Genomic DNA, 21,117 nt, shown 5'->3' on the forward strand with positions numbered 1-21,117 from the left:
AACTCAACAACTTGCATGTTTACGATTCAGTGATGTTGATTACATCCTTCAAGTTGTGCAACTATACTTACCCTCCTTTTCCTAGTTGTTTCTCCCCTATTTATAGAAACTCACTGTCCCCTAAGCTTCCTATCTAATCTTTTGAGTTGCTTTTGTCACTTTGATCCCATATAGATGGATCTTAAAAGAGCACAATGCTCAAGAAGACAATTCTTTACTAATTAAGCTAAATTATTTTTTGGTATAAAATCACTCTTTAAAAGAAAAACAAGTGCTTGCTTCAGCAGCACATATACTAAAATTGGAATGATACAGAGATTACCATGGCCGCTGAGCAAGGATGACACAACAAATTCATGAAGCTTTCCATATTTTTATGAGAAACTAATTTGCTTTGTAAACCTTCATCTAAAGCACAATAATAATAATAAAAAAAGACAAAACGCAATCAAAAAATAGGCAAAGGACATAAGTAGACACTTCTCCAAAGAAGATATAGAAATGTTCGATAAAAAAAATGTTCAACATCGTTAGTCATTAATAAAATCAAAACCAAACCAGTTGCTATCAAGTCGACTAAAATTCATGGAGACTCCATGTGCTTCAGAGTAGAACTGAGCTCCACAGAGTTTTTAATGACTGGGCAACGGATTTAGTTTTTGGTTTTTTGGGTGACCTTTCAGAAATAGATTACCATGCCTTTCTTCAGAGGCAGCTCTGGTGGATTTGAACCACCAACCTTTTGATTATTAGCCAAGCTCTTAACTGTTTGCACCACCTAGGACTCCTCATTAGTCACTGTTGTTTTTGTTATTAGTTGCCATCCAGTCGATTCCAAGAAGTAAATCAAAACTGCAATGAAAAATTAACTCACACCCACTATGGTGGCTATTGGAGCCCTGGTGGCACACTGGTTAAGATCTTGGCTTCTAACCAAAAGGTTGGCAGTTTGAATCCCACCTGATCCTGGAAGCCCTACAGGACAATTCTACTCTTACTCTGACCTACAGGGTCGCTATGAGTAAGAATTGATTCAATGGTAACATTTTTTTTTTTTTTAATAATGGCTATTATTAAAAAATCTGAAATAACAAGTGTTGGTGGAAATGTGGAGAAACTGGAACCCTCATGCACTGCTGGTGGGAATGTAAAATGGTGCAGCCAATGCGGAAAACACTTTGGCTGTTTTGTTAAAAGTTAAATATAGAATTACTATTAAAAAAAAAGAGCCCAGCAATTCCACTCCTAAAACAAAAACCCAGTGCCGTCGATTCTGACTCATAGAGACTTGAAAACAGGGACTCAAACAGGTATTTGTACAACAGTGTTCGCTGCAGTGTTATTCACAATGGCCAAAAGTTGGAATCAACCCAAGTGTCCATCAACAGGGAATAGATAAACAAATGGTAGCCCATATAAACATTGCTGTGAAGTCGATTCCAACTCATAGCAACCCTATGGGACAGAGTAGAGCTGCCCCATAGGATTTCCAAGGAGCCGCTAGTGGATTTTAACTGCCGGCTTTTTGGTTAGCAACTAAGCTCTTGTTATTCCACCATAAAAAGAATAAAGTTCTGATGCATGATATGACATGGATGAACTTTGAAAACATTACACTGAGTGAAATCAGTCAGACACAAAAGGACAACTATTGTATGAAACATTTATATGAAGTATCTAGAAAAGGCAAATTGATGGAGACGGAAAGTAGATTAGAGGTTACAAAGGGCTGGAGGAAGGAGGGAAGGGGGAGTTATTTCTTTAATCGGTACAGAGTTTCTGTTTGGAATGATGAAAATTTTTGAAAATACATGGTGATGATAGTTGCACAACACTGTGAATGTAATTAACGCCAATGAATTGTACACTCAAAAATGTTTAGATTTGCAAGTTTTATGTTTTTATCGCAATAAAATAATACTTTTAAAAAAAGGAAAATAAAGGAATCAGTATTACATATTATTTTAAAGAGGTAAACCAAATTTCTTTTAAGGGGCAATATTTGTTTGTCAGGGATTTGATTGTTATAACTAATTTATAAACCACATGCTGCTTGTTAACCAACAAATCCAGTTTATGACAGGCCCTATTGCTCTATCTCTGGAGACACAGTGTGCACACGCACACGTGCCGGCGAGAGAGAGAGCTGGTGGGAGGGTCAGACAGCATCCACGGAAGTCACCGTGTGTGCAGACCCAGAGAGATACGTGCAGACAAGATGTGAAATTGTGTAGATTATGAATATCTCTTCTTGATTAAATGGGATAGAAATGCATTTTCTCTTTCATATTGGAAGCAGCTTAACATTTAAAAACTAATCTTTTCTGAGGTAAAGTTCATTAACACACTGATTATTCATTTGGCTTTTATGATGATATTGCTGCTTAATCACCAGAACATTGCTTCCTGTGCTAGGTGGGAAGCAGCAGGAAACATTTGAAGAGCAAGTCTTGCAGCTAATGTGATGAAAGAGAAGGAATGGAATTCTCACTGCTCTTCATTTCGAAAGTACAGCACATTCCTGCTCAGAAGTATAAAACCTCTTGTCCAATAACATGAGCTTTAAACCCTACATTAAATGCAGGATAAAGTTATATAACCCTGAAGACTTAATCGTTGCCTCAGGTCTGCTGTTTCTCTCTGAGTTACACAGCAAGTTTCTCAGGGAGGACATTTCCATTATGAACCGAGATTTGAGAAAGTTTAATCTTGGTGGTTGTAGATACCATGGTAAGGAATTTGAGATCTCGTTTGTGTAGCTCAGTAAACAAAGACATGGAGAAGACCAAACTATCAATCTTTAAAATTATGTCCTCCTTGATGAAAGTTCAACCCACAATGCACGACTAATTAAGAGTGCTATCTTTCAAAGGAATAAGAATAAAAGCATAACCATAGGATGTCACAGGGAAAGACAACTGTTACAAATTTATTATTATTAATATTATTATTCACTAAAGATTCTTTTCAATGTAGGAATTCACAAACTCCCTGTAGGGAGCTAAATTATCAAGAAGGTGTAAAATGCATAATTACCCACTAATACATATGGCATAGAGTAGCAATAGTAATAAGGATTGTAAGCCATAGAAACCAGCTGTCTTAGGCTGGGTTCTCTGGAAAAGCAAAACAAGTGAAGCATATATATATATATATATATATATATGTGTGTGTACATATATATACATTATATGGAGAGAAAGAGATTTATCTCAAAGAAATGGCTCACAAGTTGTAGAGACTGGCAAGTCCCAAGTCCCTGTGTCAGGAGTCAGGTGTCAGGCTGGATGCTTCTCCTGACTTCTGTAGCTGCAGGGGTTGATGAACCCAAGATCCACAGGTCAGACGGCAGGCAGCTGTCTCATGGCTTCAAAGGCTGATGAATCCAATACTGGCAGAAAGAGGGCAGGGTGCTGGCCCAAGTCCCAAGAACTGAAAGTCAGATGCTGAAGAACCAAATGCAGGATATAGAGCAGAGCAAAAGCCAGCGAGTTTGCCAGAAAGTCCACATATATTGGATGTAGGCCACACCTCCAAGGAAACTTCCTTTCAACTGATTGGCTACTTACAGCAGATCCCATCATGGAGGTGATGACATTGTATCAGATCTCATCATGGATGTGATTACATCAGTATACGACTGCCAAACCACATCATAACTGCCAAACCACTGAAAATCATGGCCCAGCCAAGTTGACATACAACCTTAATGATCACACAAACTTCGGATGATTTAAGCACAAAATAAATGTATTGGAAGGATATTATATCATTTACGAAATTATCCAGGAAATCACCTTCAAATGTGGACAGGAACAAGGAACACTGGTAATTGTTAGCATCATGCCATGAAACCATTTTAAATGAGGATAATGCTTTGAAAGCTGAACGCTGGACCTCTGGACTCCCACTGCATGGCACACTGGATGCCACATGTAGAACCACCTTAGAAACGCCAGGTCATTGCCATCAAGGTGGCCACCACACCCAAAATGGGGGTACCCTATTGCCTCTGCTTCTTCACTTCAAGAGCTGCAGAGTCCAGTCTGGAGTGGGTGTAACTACCTGGCCAGACCACATAACATATGCATGTCTTCACAACACAGATCTCTGCCTTTGCCAGAAACAAAACAAAAAAACAGTATTGTCATGTGTGCAGACTAGAACTGCTCCATAGAGTTGTCAAGGCTATGACCTTTCAAAAGCAGATCACCAGGTCTTCCTTCCAAAGTGCTTCCAGGTGGGCTGGAACCTCCAGTCTTTTGGTTAGTAGTTGAGTGCTTAACTGATTGGGTTACTCAGGGACCACTTGCCTTGGCCAAGACTAAAATGGTGAATTTATCCAAGTTAGAGTTAGTTCAGATTCTGGCTAGCCAAAAATGACATATCTCCATTATTCACTGTCAGATAAATCTGACACAATTGTGTATTCCTAATAAGTGAATGAATGGTTAGCGCATACCTTTACTGAATGAGGACCTATTATAAATTCAGTGTGATTACTCAAAGCTTGGTTTACAATTATGATAAGTGGAATAAGTCAGACACAAAAGGACAAATATTGTATGATTCTACTTATATGAAATATTCAGATTAGGCAAGTACATATAGACAAAAGTTTATTAGTGGTTACCAAGTGTTTAGGGGATGGAAGAATGCGGAGTCATTGCTTAATGCGCACTAAACTTCTGTCTGGGGTGTTGAAAATCTTTTGAAAATGGATATTGGTAATGGTTGCACAACAAGGTGAATGTAATTAATGTCACTAAATTGTAAACTTAGAAATAGTTAAAATGGCAAATTTTGTATATATTTTACCTCCATAGTTTTTTGTTTTTTAATAAAAAAAAAAAAATCTTGGTTTACACCTTCTCCAGCAGCATAACTTGCTGCCCAGGACCTGGCCATGTACTCTTCCAGAAGCTGAGCACTGTTCTCTAGCTACATAAGCCCTTTGGCCTGCTCCAATTGCCCTCAGCCTTTTAGATAAGTAGTCACAGCTGTAGAAAAGGAAGGAAAAAGAGAATAGATGTAGGCAGCACAGGAGACAGTTAAAGGAGATTCTTAGAACTGAGGTATGCCTTTGTAAAGTTAACTCATAGTTAAAGACAGGGAAGTTTTAGAAAGAGGAGATCTAGAAAAAAGTGGATGTCTGTGAAGTGTGTGGATCCCCACTTGATCATATCCAAGGTACTTCCTAGTCTCAGACACTGAGCTTAACTGATTTTGGAATTCATAAAGAAACCTGACACCAGGGATCTGTGCTTTCATGACAACATTCTATTTCATTATTTTGGAAAACTCTGGCGAATATATCTGACTCTCCTGGAGGTCAGATCTGAAAAAACCCCACAGAGACAGGAGCTTATAGGCAGAAAATCAGAGAGGTCACTGGCAGAATGTGAGAAACTCTGTTTTGACATTTGTCAAATGTTAACAAAAACAATCCACATTAATCGTATATCTATGGATCAGAAAAGGTAACAGCAGGAGCAGATAGGGCGTGGTTCATCCAAAGCATGCGCTAATGTAAAATTAATTTACATTTTTTTTTTTTTTTTAGTGGAAACATTATGTCATTTTTGCGATATCTATTTGTTCTTATGTTTTCCTCTGCTTATGCTATAATTGGGTTGAACTCTCCAAGTCCACCTTAGTTGGGCAATGATTTGCAATTAAACAGTTTCAGTGAATAATAATAAAGATTTTCTCACAAGCAGTGGGAATCTTATCCACGTACATCTACGTCAGAGTATATGCTGGTTGAATCATAGAGAGCCTCTTGACTAAGAAAATCTTTTGAACATGGATGTATCCAAAATGGAAAAGCAAGCAGTGTTGGAAAAGTATGTGCTATGGAAGGAATGGGAACATCATGTTTGATGATAAGGAAACATTAAATTTTAAAGGAATGAGAATTTTAGGTGGGAAACAAGGTATTATTGGGTTAGGAATACAGCCCCCAAGGTAATCTGAGGCAAGTATTGTATGCAAGCATTGTGTGCAGAAACTGCAACCCAGGCTCTGGGGGCGAACTCCTCATGAAAGAGACTGCAGGGAGAGCACATACTTAAGCATCCACGTTGAGTGGATAACGTGGAAGATGATGAGGTTCCATGTTGATTTTTCAGCCACATCTAGACCCCCAAGTAATAAAAATGGAGCAGTGCCATTGTCTCAATGTAAAGGACAAGTAGATCTGACTGCTACAGAATTTGCACGTTACATCTGTTTTCCCTCTACATGGGATCGCCCCTTTGAAAATGTTTCATTAGGAAATTTTCTGCCCATAATTTCAGATTGGCCAAAATTCATCACTTGGAATCTGCCTCTGACTCTCTTGTGAAATACTTGTATGGCCCAGGTCAAGTCATTTAATCTTTCTTGGTCTCAAATACTTCATTTGCTTAATAGTCAGTGGGGAAAAATGTCATCTAAGACCCTTTTCAGCAATATGAAATGGGAACAGAAATACTGTCACCTCACATACTATGAATCTCTCATTTAAAGTGTGATATTTTAAACAATCACCGGTGTTTGAAATCAGACCAAAAGAAGAATTTAATTTTTAAGAGGCATCTAAAATATTGAATATACCATGGACTGCCAGAAGAACTAACAAATCTGCCTTGGAGGAAGTACAGCTAGAATGTTCCTTAGAAGCAAGGATGCCGAGACTTCGTCTTCCTTACTATGGACGTGTTATCAGGACGGACCAATCCCTGGACAAGACATGCTTGGTAGAGGGTCAGCGGAAGAGAAGAAGACCCTCAATGACACAGTGTTTGCAACAATGGGCTCAAACATACCTACTGTTGTGAGGATGGTGAAGGACCAGGCAACGTTTAGTTCTGCTACACATAAGGTCACTATGAGTCACAGTCAACTTGACACCACCTAACAACAACGAAAGTTTTTAAATTAATGTGAATTTTCTAAGGCATAATCACGAGTCCTGAATATTGTGAAAATATAATATATACTCTCTAACTGAAGACCAAGAACTAAACTAAATCAACTCCTGAAATTTAAACAGCTCTCGATATTCCTGTGTTGCTTATGTTTTTTAAAAAAAGGCGGCTGTTTTTCTGTTCCAATTTCTGCATTTAAAATTATTTTGGGTGTCCTTGGGTGGCACAAATGGTTACATTCTGGGCTACTAACCAAAAATTTGGTAGTTTCAACCCACCGAGAGAAGCCTCCAAAGTAATAATGCCTGGTGATCTGCCTCTGAAAGGTCATAGCCTTGAAAACTCTGTGAAGCAGTTCTATTCTGCAGTACCTAGGGTTGCTGGAATGGACTTGACGGCAACCAGCAATAACAACAACATCCTCCCTTTGATATTATGAACCATTAGAAAAATTTTTTCCCTTATAACTTATATATGTGGAGTAATTCAGAAAAACCTATTGACATTGTAGAAACTTGATAGTAGATATAGATTAGCACATGTATTTAATGGGTTGGCTGCCCAGTGAATTAAAAGATCCATCCAGACTCTGCATGTCTAAAGCCATCATCCTCTCCCTCACCCCATTTATGTCATCATGATAAAGAAGAAATGCAGACTGACAAATCTTATGTTTTGGTAAGGCAGATGTTTTTAGTAACAACACAAAAATTGAAGTTTCATCTACCCAAACTAACATAAAAAGGTAGAAAATGTAAACAGACCCATTACAAAAGAAGAGATTGAAGATGCCATCAAAATACTCCCAACAACGACAACAAAAAACCAGGACCACATGGCTACACTGGAGAAGTTTACCAAACCTTTGGATAAGAGTTGACACCAATCCTTCTCGATCAATCTCTTTATAAATACAGAAGAGGAAGGAACACTACCAAATTCTTTCTGTGAAGAAGCCTGACCCTGATACACAAACCAGGCAAAGACATCTGAAAAATTTTCAACAAAATTCTAGCCAAAAGACTTCAGCAACATATCAAAAAAATCATACACCAAGTGGGATTTATACCAGGATTACAAGGGTAGTTCAACATTAAAAAATCAATCAATATAATCCACGACATAAATAAAGCAAAGGAAAAAAATCATATGATCATATCAATTGATGCAGAAAAGGCATTCCAAAAAATCCAACACCCTTTCCTGATTAAAAACTCGCAGCAAAATAGGAATAGAAGGGAAATTTCTCAGCATAATTAAGGGCATATATTCAAAGCCAGCAGCCAACAATGAACATTATACTCAATGGAGAAAGGCTGAGAGCCTTCCCTTTGAGAACAGGAACAAGACAAGGATGTCCATTATCACCACTGTTATTCAACATTGTACCGGAAATCCTAGCCAGAGCAATCGACCAAGAAAAAGAAATAAAAGGTATCCAAATCAGAAAGGAAGAAGTAAAACTATCTGCACTGGCAGAAGACATGATCCTATACTTAGAAGACTCTAAGATTCCACAACAAAACTGCTGGAATAGAAAAATTTAGCAACATTACTGGGTACAAGATCAACACACAAAACTCAGCTGAGTTCCCCTACACTAATAAAGACTACTCCAAAAAATAAATCAAGAAAACTATACTATATGCAATAGCCCCTAAATCGATAAAATACATAGGAATTAAACTAACCAGGGACATAAAATACTTATTCAATGAAAATTATAAAACACTACTACAAGAAAAAATGGAAAGACATCCGTGCTCATGGATTAGAAGACTTAGGGTAATGAAAAGGTCAGTTCTACCCAAGACGATCTATCGATCTATACATGCAATCCTGATACATATCCCAACAATATTCTTTATTGAAATGGAAAAACTAATGGCCAACTTCGTATGGAAAGAAAAGAGACCCTGAATAGCCAAAATAATATTGAAGAACAAGAACAAAACAGGGGGCCTCATGCTCCCTGATACCAAATATAAAAATGTGGGTGCAGGCACATGTATTCATTGAAGACACAAATATGGCTATTCCTCAGACGTAACCAAACACCTTCCTACACTGGTTTTCTGGGTTTGAAGGCTTAGGACCATAGTCTCATGGAACAACTCAGTCCATTGGCATAACACAGCTCACAAAAATCACCATCTGCATCCCAGTGAAATGAGTAGCATCTGGAGCCTTAAAAGCTTGTGAGCAGCCATCTAAGAAAAAACGACAGATCTCTACTTGCCAGGGGACAAAACAGTAAGTAACCAAAAGTGCAGAGAAGAAAGAAATCTACATGATGTGACCCCCAACTTCATCTACACTGAGACCAGAAGAACTAGATGATGTCTGCTACCACCAATGACTATTCTGACCAGAATCACAATATTTGGTACCATTTAGAATGGGAGAAAAATATGGAGCAGAACTCAAATTATTATTCAAAAAAAAAAAAAAAAAAAAGCCAGACAAACTGAAACAGTAGAGAACAGAGGACTCCCTAAGACTATCACCCTGTTGTTGTTAGGTGCCATTGAGTCGGTTCTGACTCATAGCAACCCTGTGTACCACAGAACAAAATACTGCCTTGTCCTGTGCGATCTTTACAATCGTTGTTATGCTTGGGCCCATTGTTGCAGCCATTGTATCAATCCATTTCCTTGAGGGTCTTCCTCTTTTCCACTGACCCTGTAATTTACCAAGCATGGTGTCCTTCTCCAGGGACTGATCTCTCATGACAACACTTTCCAAGTATGTAAGACACAGTCTCGCCATCCTTGATTCTATGTAGCATTCTGGTTGTACTTCTTCCAAGACAGATTTGTTCCTTCTTTTGGCAGTCCATGGTATATTCACTATTCTTTGCCAATACCACATTTCAGAGACATCAAATCTTCTTTGGTCTTCCTTATTCATTGTTCAGCTTTCACATGCCTGTGAAGTGATTGAAAATACCATGGTTTGGGTCAGACACACCTTAGTCTTCAAGGTGAAATCTTTGCTTTTTGACACTTGAAAGAGGTCCTTTGCAGCAGATTTGTCCAATGCAATGCATCTTTTGACTTCTTGACTGCTGCTTCCGTGGGCGTTGATTGTGGATCCAAGTAAAATGAAATCCTTGACAACTTCAATCTTTTCTCCACTTATCATGTTGTGGCTTAGTGGTCTAGTTCTGAGGATTTTTGTTTTCTTTATGTTGAGGTGTAATCCATACTGAAGGCTGTGGTCTTTGATCTTCATCAGTAAGTGCTTTAAGTCCTCTTCACTTTCAGCAAGCAAGGTTGTGTCATCTGCATAACGCAGGTTGTTAATGAGTCTTCCTCCAATCCTGATGCCCCATTCTTCTTCTTATAGTCCAGATTCTCAGATTATTTGCTCACATACAACAACAGCACATAAAACTGGCGCCTTACTTAAAAACATCAGCATGGCACCAAAAGGTTAACAATTACTCAAAAGCAAAGATGAGAACATATGGGAACAGGGAAACTAGAGTACCATAAAGGGAACAAACTGAACATTTAAAGAGAATGTTGACACGTTATAATAAATGTAACTAATGTCACAGAACGATTTGTATGGAAATTGTCAAATGGGAATCCAACTTTCTGTGTAAACTTTCAGCAAAAACTCAATAAAATATTATTTTAAAAATATTAAGTTGCTTAATTCCAAGCTAATAGAAAGAAATGTGAAAAAATTAAAAGCAGTGATTATGTATGCTCTAGAGGATCCATTAGGAAAATTTAGCTTTTGTTCTTTGTACAAAATAAAGCATGAATAAATATACCTGTATTTATACACTGTGGGAGACTTAGAAAGCAGTATGAAAATCTCAGGTGTATTTTATGCCCTGGTTGCATAGAAAGTTTATTCTAGGTACAGCACTGGATCTGAGAAGATCAGAATCTCAGATGTCACCTTGAAAACCTACTGTGTGTAAAACATGATCATAGGAAGAATATTGCATTGGCATTAAAGAAACAGACAGGTTTGGAGAAGTGTAGAATCTAATATAAAAGACTAAATGAAATGCAAGTTACATTTTCCCTGAGATCTTTTCCTACTAATTCCAATATCAGCAATCTCACCTCCTTTGATTCCTGAAACATGAGACTATCACACAGATTTTTGCTGTTGTTTTATTTTCTCCAAATTATCAAGTCATTTGCAGTCAGGGGGTCAGTTACCAATAAGCTTCTTCAACATTTACAAAATAAAGAAATTTTAAATAATATTTTGTAGCCTTTCCTCCTTTTAACAGTATATCATAGACAAAGTACAGAGTCCTTAGCATGGCTTCTCAAGGCCCCGAGTGATCTGGTCGTCAGGACCTCTGACTCCATCTTGTGCCTCTTTCTCCTTCTTCCCAGTGCATACAGTTCTTGCTCTTTCCTGAACATACCAAATGTACCTGCATCTCAGTGCTTAGCACTAGCTCTCCTTTAGCATGAAATGCTCTTTCCCCAGATATCTTCACGGATTACTTCTGCACTCTCTTCAGGCCTCTTCTCACACTTAAAGGATTAAAGAGGCCTTCCCTGACTTTGCTATGTAAATTAGCAAAACTCTTGGCTGTCTAGCCCTGCTTTTTCTCCAAGGCACTATCCTGATCAGACTTACTATGCATTTGCTTGGTTTGTTTCCTTATTTGTGTCCTCACTGTGAGATAAAACTTCCTAAGAGGTCATGAACTTTTCCATTTTGTTCGCCATCAGCAATGACTGGAATAGCAACTAGTATCCACAAATCGCTTTATAATTATTTGTTGAAGGACAAAATGTTTGAAAGAATAAATATACTTGTATTTATGGGCATGGATGAAATGCACTGAAATACCCAAAGCAGTGCTCTCAGCATAGGATTCTGAGCACAGTTTATTGTCTTTTGAATACTTTTCTCTTTTTATAATAAGCATATTTTATTTATACAACAAACATTTTTAAAGGTATTTCTAAAAATATATAAATCACTGCCCTGCCTAAAAATAGAATGACACAGAATGACCCACAGAGAGATTCATGCATGCCTTATTGCTAGTAATTTCCAGGGAAAATTTCTCCACTAATTTATCCCAGCATTCAATACCTCTTGTTATAAGGAAATCCTCTTTAGCATGTATGAATTTTCTTTATTTTATTTTTCATATAATCTGTTCTTTTGACTGTTGATAATAGAGATAATCCCACCACCAGAAAAGAATACAACCATTTACTCAAAAAAAGAAAAATCGTTGATCAACTATAAGGTAAATATATGTTAAAGTGACCCAGGGGTCCATAGTAGGGGAGAGAGTGTTGAATGCAAAAACTTAGTAATTCAAATGAAAAGGGTCATGCACTTGCTCAGTAAAATAATATATATTTTTTAAGTTATGTGAACTAATAAGCAAGAATTTTTTTAGAATTTTCTGACAAGTCTAACTATTGGATCATATTTTAATAGGTAAAACTTTTCATAGAACATATTTAGCAATACAGATGTTTGTTTATAAAATAAAAAGGATAATGTCTGTATGTTTTCCTCTATTTTCAAGCAAAATAACAGTTAGTATTCATAATACTATTTTATTTCATGCAGAACAGAAATATTAGTTAATTACACAATTACCATGTTTTCACCACTGCTTTTCTAAAGCAATGACAGCTTAGAGTTTGAATTGTACATTTACTGAAATCTAAACAAAATATGGCTCAAAGGGATTATATATTTTTTCTTCTTTGATGGAAGAATTTCTTTTTAACCAACTTATTTCTCAAAGAATGTTAAACTGCTATGATAGGAAGGATTTTTTTTTATATGTATATATATATATATAGTTGACTCTACATCTTGTAAAGTGAAATGAATAGCCGAAATTTTTAAATATACATATGTAATATGGATATATATAAAATATGGAGATATATATACATATATGTATGTATACTGTCTGAGGATGGGTTCTCTAGAGAAGCAAAACCAGAAAAGCGTATAAATATATATATTTGCATCAGGGAAATAGCTCACATGATTGTAGAGGCTGGAACGTCCCAAGTCCGTGGATCAGAATACAAGGCTTCTCCTGATTCACACAGCTGCAGGGGCTGGTAAGTCCAAGATCGGCAGGTCAGACAACAGGGCTCTTTTTCACAGGCTGCGAAGATTGACAAATCCCAAGATCGGTAGATAAGCTCCTAGCTCAAGTTCCAAGATCTGGAGGTCAGACAAACAAGAGGCAGCTATGGGATCCAGAGCAGGCAAAAGCCAGAAAGTCCACTTATACTCAGATGCAGGACACACCCAAGTAAACTCCCTTTCAACTGACTGGCTACTCACAGCAGATCTCATCATGGGGTTGATCACACAGGAACACTGATAATTGTGGCCTACGTAAGTTTACACACAACCTTAACCATCACAGTCCACCCCGTCAGCTTAGTACCTGTACACACCTCCCCAAATCATAATCTCTAAATAAAGACAAAGTCGTACTTGTGCCCAACATGATACATTTAACATGAATACAACCAAAAACAAACTAGCCCCGTTTACCTCTTTGATTTTATAAGTGAAGAAAACAAAAATATTTGATACACACATACAAGCAGAAATATTTATAACAATTATAGTCCTCATTTCTGCAACTGGTCACATGGCCATAACTTGTATTTAGAACTAACTTCTTCCACCACCCATTCTGTATTTCCTTTGCCTCTGTAAACAAGCACCTCAGCTGGTCATGGCTCTTTACCTGATGGAGTGTCTCAAACCTTCATTCTTGTAGACATGTTGGAATAGGGTTGCTGTAGTTTTCCACTGACTTTAATCACAGGTCATGGTAGTATTAAGAGATGCCCTAAGGGATCTCCTGCATACTCTTCTTTACTTCCATTATGTAATATCAATTCAGTTTCCTCTTGGTAATCAGAATCAGTCACACCAGCCAGTATGGTAAGTCCCTTCTTTGCCTGTTGATCCAGAGTCATAAGTAGCCCAAAGTGTCTAGGCAGTGTTCTTAGCTTCCAGTTCAGTGGAGTCAGTGATGTGTCTCCAGGTGGGAGCATTCCTCTCTTTGAACTGAGACCTCTAAACCTGCAGATCATAAGGTCGTGGGGACAGAAAGCAAAAATCCTGTAAGTGGGTCACTAGGGGTAATAGTGAGTGGTGCCACTCCCATTTCCACCCCTTGATTCCTGGCCCATGAATCCTGGCTATGGGAGGAACGTCGCTATATATTGGATGCTGGTTTAGAGCATATGCAGTCTCCTGGAGAACATTGCCCCAACCCTGCAGGATGTTGCCACCTACCCGGCACCATAATTGTGTCTTCAGGAGGCCATTCCATAATTCTATCAAGGCACCTGCTTCAGGGTAATGAGGAACATGATAAGACCAGTGAATTCCATGAGTGTGGGCCCACTGCCGCATTTTATTTGCTGTAAAGTGAGTGCCTTGATCCGAAGCACTGTTGTGTGGGATACCATGATGGTGGATAAGGCATTCTGTAAGACCACAGATGGTAGTTTTGGCAGAAGCATTGCATGAAGGGCAGGCAAATCCTATCCAGAGTAAGTGTCTATTTCAGTAAGGACAAAATGCTGCCCTTTCCGTGATGGAGTGGTCCAGTGTAATAAACTTGCCACAAGGTTGCTGGCTGATCACCTCAAGGAATGGTGCCATATCAGGGACTCAGTGTTGGTCTCTGTTGCTGGAAGATTGGGCAATAGCAGGGGCTGTAACCAAGTCAGCCTTGGTGAGTGGAAGTCCATGTTGCTGTTCCCATGCATAACCTCCATCCTTGCCACCATAGCCACTTAGTTCATGAGCCCATTGAGCAATGACAGGAGAAACTGGGGAAAGAGGTTGAGTGGTTTCCACAGAACCCATCATCCTGTCCACTTGATTGTTAAAATCCTCCTCTGCTGAGGTCATCCTTTGGTGAGCATTCGCATGAAACACAAACATCTTCACTTCTTTGGCCCATTCTGAGAGGTCTATCCACTTAGCTCTTCCTGATTTTCCAATCATGTTCCTTACAAGTCCCTGACCATCCACCCAAACCATTGGCCACAGCCTGTGAATCAGTATACAATTGCACATCTTGCCATTACTCCTTCCAGGAAAAGTGAACAGCCAGGTGCACTGCTCAAAGTTCTGCCCATTCGGAGGATTTTCCTTCACCACTGTCCTTCAGGGAAGTCCCAGGAAAGGGCTGTAGTACAGTCTCTGCATATCACACAAAACCATCTGTAAACCAGGGGCAAGTTTTCTCTTCTTCAGTCAACTAATCATATAGAATTCCCCATGAGGCCACTGGTGCAGACTGGGAGACAGAAGGTAATGTGACAGGAGTGGAGACTATGGGCATTTGGGCCACTTCCTCATGCAAATGATTTGTGCCTTCAGGTCTTGCTTGGGCCCAATTTCCTATATACCATTTCTATCTAATGACCCAGTGCTTCTGTACACATACAACTTTATGACCCTGTGGGTCAGACGGCACTCAGTTCATAATGGGCAGCTCAAGTCACATGGTGACTTGATGTCTCGTGTTTAAGCCTTCATTCTCCGCTAAAGCCCAGTTAAGTAGCCAAAAGCTGTTTCTCAAAAGAAAAGTAGTTATTTACAGAGAATGGCAGGGCTTTGCTCCAAAATGTTAAGGATCTGCACTGCAATTCAGCAATAGGGGCCAGCCAAATACCCCAAACAGCATCTCTATCTGCCACAGACACTTCAAGCACCATTGGATCAGCTGGATCGTATGGCCCAAGTGGCAGAGCAGCTTGCACAGTAGCCTGAACCTGTTGCAGAGCCTTCTGTTGTTCAGGGCCCCACTTAAAACTAGCAGTTTGTCAAGTCTCTTGATAAACAGGCCAGAGAAGCACACCCAGATGAGGAATATGTTGCCTGTAAAATCCAAAGAGGCCCACTAGGCATTGTGTCTCCTTTTTAGTTGTGGGAGCAGCCAGATGCAATAACTTATCCTTCACTTTAGAAGGAATATCTTGGTATGCCCCACAACACTGGACCCCCAGAAATTTCAGAGGTGGAAGGTGCTTGAATTTTTGTGGGATTAACTTCCCACCCTCTAGCACACAAATGTTTTGCCAATAAGTCCAGAGTCATTGACATTCTTCCTTACTAGATCCAATCAGCATAATGTCATCAATGTAATAGACCAGCGTGACGTCTTGTGGAAGTGAAAGGCAATCAAGGTCCCTGCGGACTAAATTATGACATAGGGCTGAAGAGTTGATGTATTTTTGAGGTAGGCAAGTGAAGGTATATTGCTGGCCTTGCCAGCTGAAGACAAACTGCTTCTGATAGTCCTTTAAAACAGGTATGGAGAAAAAAGCATTACCCACATCAATAGCTGCATACCAGGTACCAGGAGATGTATTAATTTCCTCAAGCAATGAAACTACATCTGGAACAGCAGCTGCAGTTGGAGTCACCATCTGGTTAAGTTTTCAATAATCTGCTGTCATTCTCCAAGATCCATCTGGTTTTTGCACAGGCCAAATAGGTGAGTTGAATGGAGATGTGGTGGGAATCACCACCTTTATATCCATCAAGTCCTTGATGGTGGCAGTAATCTCTGCAATCCCTCCAGGAATGCGGTATTGCATTTGGTTTACTATTTTCCTTAGGTAGAGGCAGTTCTAATGTCTTCCACCTGGCTTTTCCTATGATAATAGCCCTAACTCCATTTGTCAGGGATACAATGTAGGGGTTCTTTCAGTTGTTGAGTATGTCTATTCCAATTACGCATTCTGGAACTGGGTAAATCACTACAGGATAGGTTCAGGGACCCACTGGACCTGCTGTGAGATGGAAATGAGACAAGACTCCATTAATAACCTGACCTCCATATGCCCCTACTCTGAGTGGTGGTCCACAGTGATGCTTTGGGTCTCCTGGAATTAGTGTCAGTTCAAAGCCAGTATCCAGTAATCCCCCAAAAGTCTGATTATTTCCTTTTCCTCAATGAACAGTCACTCTCGTAAAAGGCCATAGATCCCTTTGGGAAAGGCTGGGAGAAAAATTAACAATATAAGTTTTTGGTAGTATATTGGAGTCCTTCCTCAAAGGGACCTGGCCTCCCCTTCATTCAAGAGGTTGTGGGTCTTTAAACTCGCTCAAGTCTGGGAATTGATTGCAGGACTGTGATTCTCTATTTTGGTGATTCGAGTTAGACTGCTGTTCAGCTGACCTAGAATTCATCTGTTTGTACATATCAAATAAACATTTAGTATATTTCCTATCTATTTCACTCCTAGGGACACCATGACTAAGTAGCCAATGCTATCGGTTCATACAAGTCAGATTATTCTGATTACTGCTTTGACTTTGCTGTCCATTACTGTAACCACACCCACCTTGTCTTTGTAGATTGAATGCCACCAATTGGTCTCTACTACCATGGTGTCCAATCAGTCCCATTGTAGTTAGGTGTTTTAATTCAGTTAGGGCAGTTCCCACTGTCAAATCTGACTTACATAAAATAGCAATCATGGCAGTCTTCAAGGATGCTGGGGCTCCCTACACAAATTTGTTCCTCACAGTTGTGGTAAAAGTTGTGTCCTCTGGGCACTCCATGTGTGGGTCTGTGTGTCTAACCTGATAAATTCACTCTAGTATGCCAATTTCCCTAAGCCTTTGGATATCTTCTTCTACAGTATATCAAGGCAGGTCTGGTACTTCAACTCGATTTAGTGTAGGCCACTGCGTAATCCATGCGTCAGCAACCCAATCAAATAAACTATTAGATTCTTTCCTGACTTTTCGAGCTGAAACATTGACTGAAGAATCTGTGCTTAGTGGACACATATCAATAAACTCAGACTGATCCATCTTTAGATTCCTTGCACCATTATCCCACACCCTAAATAGCCATTCCCACACATATTCCCCAGGTTTCTATTTGTACATATCAGAAAAGTCAAGCAGTTCTTTTGGAGTGTAACATACCTCCTCCTAGGTCACACTTTGTACTTTACCTTTTCGGACTTGATGGGTCTTAAGTCCAGTTACAGGTCTAGAAGCCAGAATCAGTAGTGTGGAATTGTTTTGAGAACATTCAGCATTATCTTGTAATTCATTTGCTTCAGGCAATGACTCGAACAAGGGCTCTTCAGAGGCAGCTAATCTTAGATGGGAGTGGAGGGCCAATGGTTTTTCTGGGCAGGGTGGTGTAGCAGACAAACATAAGTAGTTGCTTCAGATGGGAGTGGCTCTGTTGGCAGAAGTGATTCATTGGAATTTAGGGTCTCAGCATCTTCGACTTCCTGATTATTTGCTCATATGTCCCCATTCCAAGTTTCAGGATCCTATTTCTTCCCAATGAATGCCCTCACTTTAACTTTAGACACCTCTAGAGGTTGGCAGTTGAGTTGGCATTGTAATTCAGCCATTCTTGCAATAAGGCTCTGGGTTTGGTTTTTGGCAATATCAGCTCCGTTACTCCAAGAAATGAGGCTTTCTTTGAAAGCACAAGTGGAAACTTTGAGGTCATTTATGCAGCACTTGAGCTTTAGCTCTGAAGCCTTGAGTGCATCTCTTTCTTTCACCAGTTTGTCTAGTGAAAGTAGGACCAACCAACTAGCTTCCTTATACTTCTCATTCTGACAAAATGGTAGAAAGGTATCACACAGGTAATCACCCAGAGCCTCACCTTTCACCAATATCTGATCTATTTGTGGTGATATTTTCAGTATTTGAATTGCCACCTCATGCCATGAATTAGTAGTGCCCTCTTTAATACTGGAAGCAGAGTCGTCAACACTTTTAAGACCAATAGACTTGAGAACCAATTTAGAAAACTCATCCTTACAACTTTGTTTCCGTAGAACCACTCTTGGTACCAAATGTCTTAGGCTAGGTTCTCTAGAGAGGGAAAACCAGTGAAGTGGAAGTGTATAAATATATATAGAGAGAGATTTATATCAAGGAGATGGCTCATGTGGTCGTAGAGGCCGGAACATCCCACGTTCATGGATCAGAATAGAGGCTTCTCCTGATTCACATAGCAGCAGCGGCTGGCAAATCCAAGATCAACAGGTCAGGAAGCAGGGCTCTTGTTCAAAGGCTGTGAAGATCAACAAATCCCAAGGTTGGTAGGGAAGACCACAAGGCTTTTCCCAATTCATGTAGCTGCAAGGGCTGACAAACTCAAGATCAGCAAATCAGAGAGCAGTGCTTTTGCTCACAGGCTGTGAAGATCGATGAATCCCAAGATCGGTAGATAAGCTGCTAGCTCAAGTCCCAAGAACCAGAGGTCAGAAGGACAGGAAGTATTTTCAGGATCCAGAGCTGGTAAAAGCCAGAACATCCACTTACATTTGGTTGTAAGCCACACACCCAAGGAAACACCCTTCCAACCGATTTGCTACTCACAGCAGATTCCATCATGGGGTGTTCACATATAAACACTGAGAATCATGGCCCAGGCAAGTTGACACACAGTCATTACCATCACATATACATACCAAAAAAACCCCAAACCTGTTGCCATTGAGTCGATTCCGACTCATGGCGACTCTATAGGTCAGAGTAGAACTGCCCTATAGAGTTTCCAAGGAGTGCCTGGTGGATTTCAACTGAAGACCTTTCGGTTAGCAGCTGTAGCACTTAACCACTATGCCACCAGGGTTTCCCCTAAATACATATAAAAAAAAAACACATAAATATATATAGACACATATGTATGGATATATATCCCAAAAAACCAAACCCATTGCCGTCGAGTCCGACTCATAGCAACCTTATAGGACAGAGTAGAACTGCCCCATAGAGTTTCCAAGGAGCACCTGGCGGAATTCGAACTGCTGACCTTTTGGTTAGCAGCTGTAGCACTTACCCACTACGCCACCAGGGTTTTCCCATGGATATATACATATATATATACACACACACATATGTACATATTAGATGTCTAAGCAGTAAGAAAAAGGAAACAAAATATCTCATATTTTCACTAGCTAATAGAGGAATTGAAGTATTATTATATTTAGTATCTCTATTTTTTTTATCAAATGGCACAAAAATATTAAACTTTCAGTCATTAGAATATATATGTGAATAAATACCAAAAAGATGATATGGGAAAATATATGATTAAATGTAAGTGGTTGATATAGCTAAATTCTAAAATAGATTATTTCAGACTGTGCTATGCCTAAGTAAATTACTGAATCTCTAGAGCAGAGATTCAAATGCAAATTATCTATTATGCTTTTTGATTTTGTATTAAAAACAGAGAACTGTATTGAGTCTAACTTTTAAATTTGCAATATTTTTCTCAACAAACAACCAGAAATAAAGGCCATAATTATTCAACTATCTTGCAAATTACTTACATAAAAAAACATAGGAAGGAGTTATTCCAAAAATTTATTCCTATCATTGGGTGTTCATGATATGTTTTTTCCTTAATCTACATTTTCTTATGCTGGCAGATTTTACGAATCAAAACTGATTGGATGACAAATAAATATTGCTTGGTACATGATTTGCAAGTGATTTAAAAAAAAATTGGCTATACATAATTTTCACTGATCAAAACCACTTCTAACACACTCCTCTTCCCAAATATAACGTTTTACGTCTTTATCATAAGCCCTGTCCTGTGAATGTAGACTGTTCAGGTGTGACAGCAGTGTATAAAATATACATATAAACACTGACTCATTCTTTCAGCTGTTAATTATATTGAAGTCAGAAGAGTTGGGATTGACACCTCACTCTCATTTACTAGCTGTTATTGCTAACAATTCATTCTGTTTCTCAAAAGCTGAATTTGTGCCTTGTGAGTGGTGACAGCCAATATTATCTACCTTAAAAGCTGTCAGAATTCAATAAAAAAGTATCTGTAAACCATCTGTCATAGTGCTTGCTCAGAGAAGTCATTCAACAAATTATTTGTCCTTTTCTCTTCCAAGTCATCTCCCCAATCATATATGTTAGTTGTGTGGACCTTGGCCAAATCACTCAAACTTTCTTTGAGGCTCAATTTGTTTATCAGTAAAATGAGAATAATTTCATGTCTTTCTGTGTGATGTAAGGGTCAAATAAAGGGAAAAAAAATTGTGTGTATACATACACCTACATGTTGGGACAGATTACCCAACATGCAAGGTGTGCACAGGCTTACTTGTGCTTATTTACTAATATGTACAGTACTATTTCACCACATTAAACATGTGAAATTCACGTGAAATTGTTCCGTACA

At 39.0% G+C, this 21,117-nt stretch overlaps 1 non-coding gene across 1 annotated transcript; it reads left to right on the forward strand.

The window, feature by feature from the left end:
- Positions 1–271: 271 nt before the first annotated feature.
- Positions 272–376, forward strand: LOC126064455 (U6 spliceosomal RNA). Its single transcript, XR_007514529.1, has one exon. It is a non-coding gene; the product is annotated as a U6 spliceosomal RNA (small nuclear RNA).
- The last annotated feature ends 20,741 nt before the right edge of the window (positions 377–21,117 follow it).

The sequence above is a fragment of the Elephas maximus genome, chromosome 20 (genome assembly GCF_024166365.1).
Source record: "Elephas maximus indicus isolate mEleMax1 chromosome 20, mEleMax1 primary haplotype, whole genome shotgun sequence".
NCBI lineage: Eukaryota > Metazoa > Chordata > Mammalia > Proboscidea > Elephantidae > Elephas > Elephas maximus.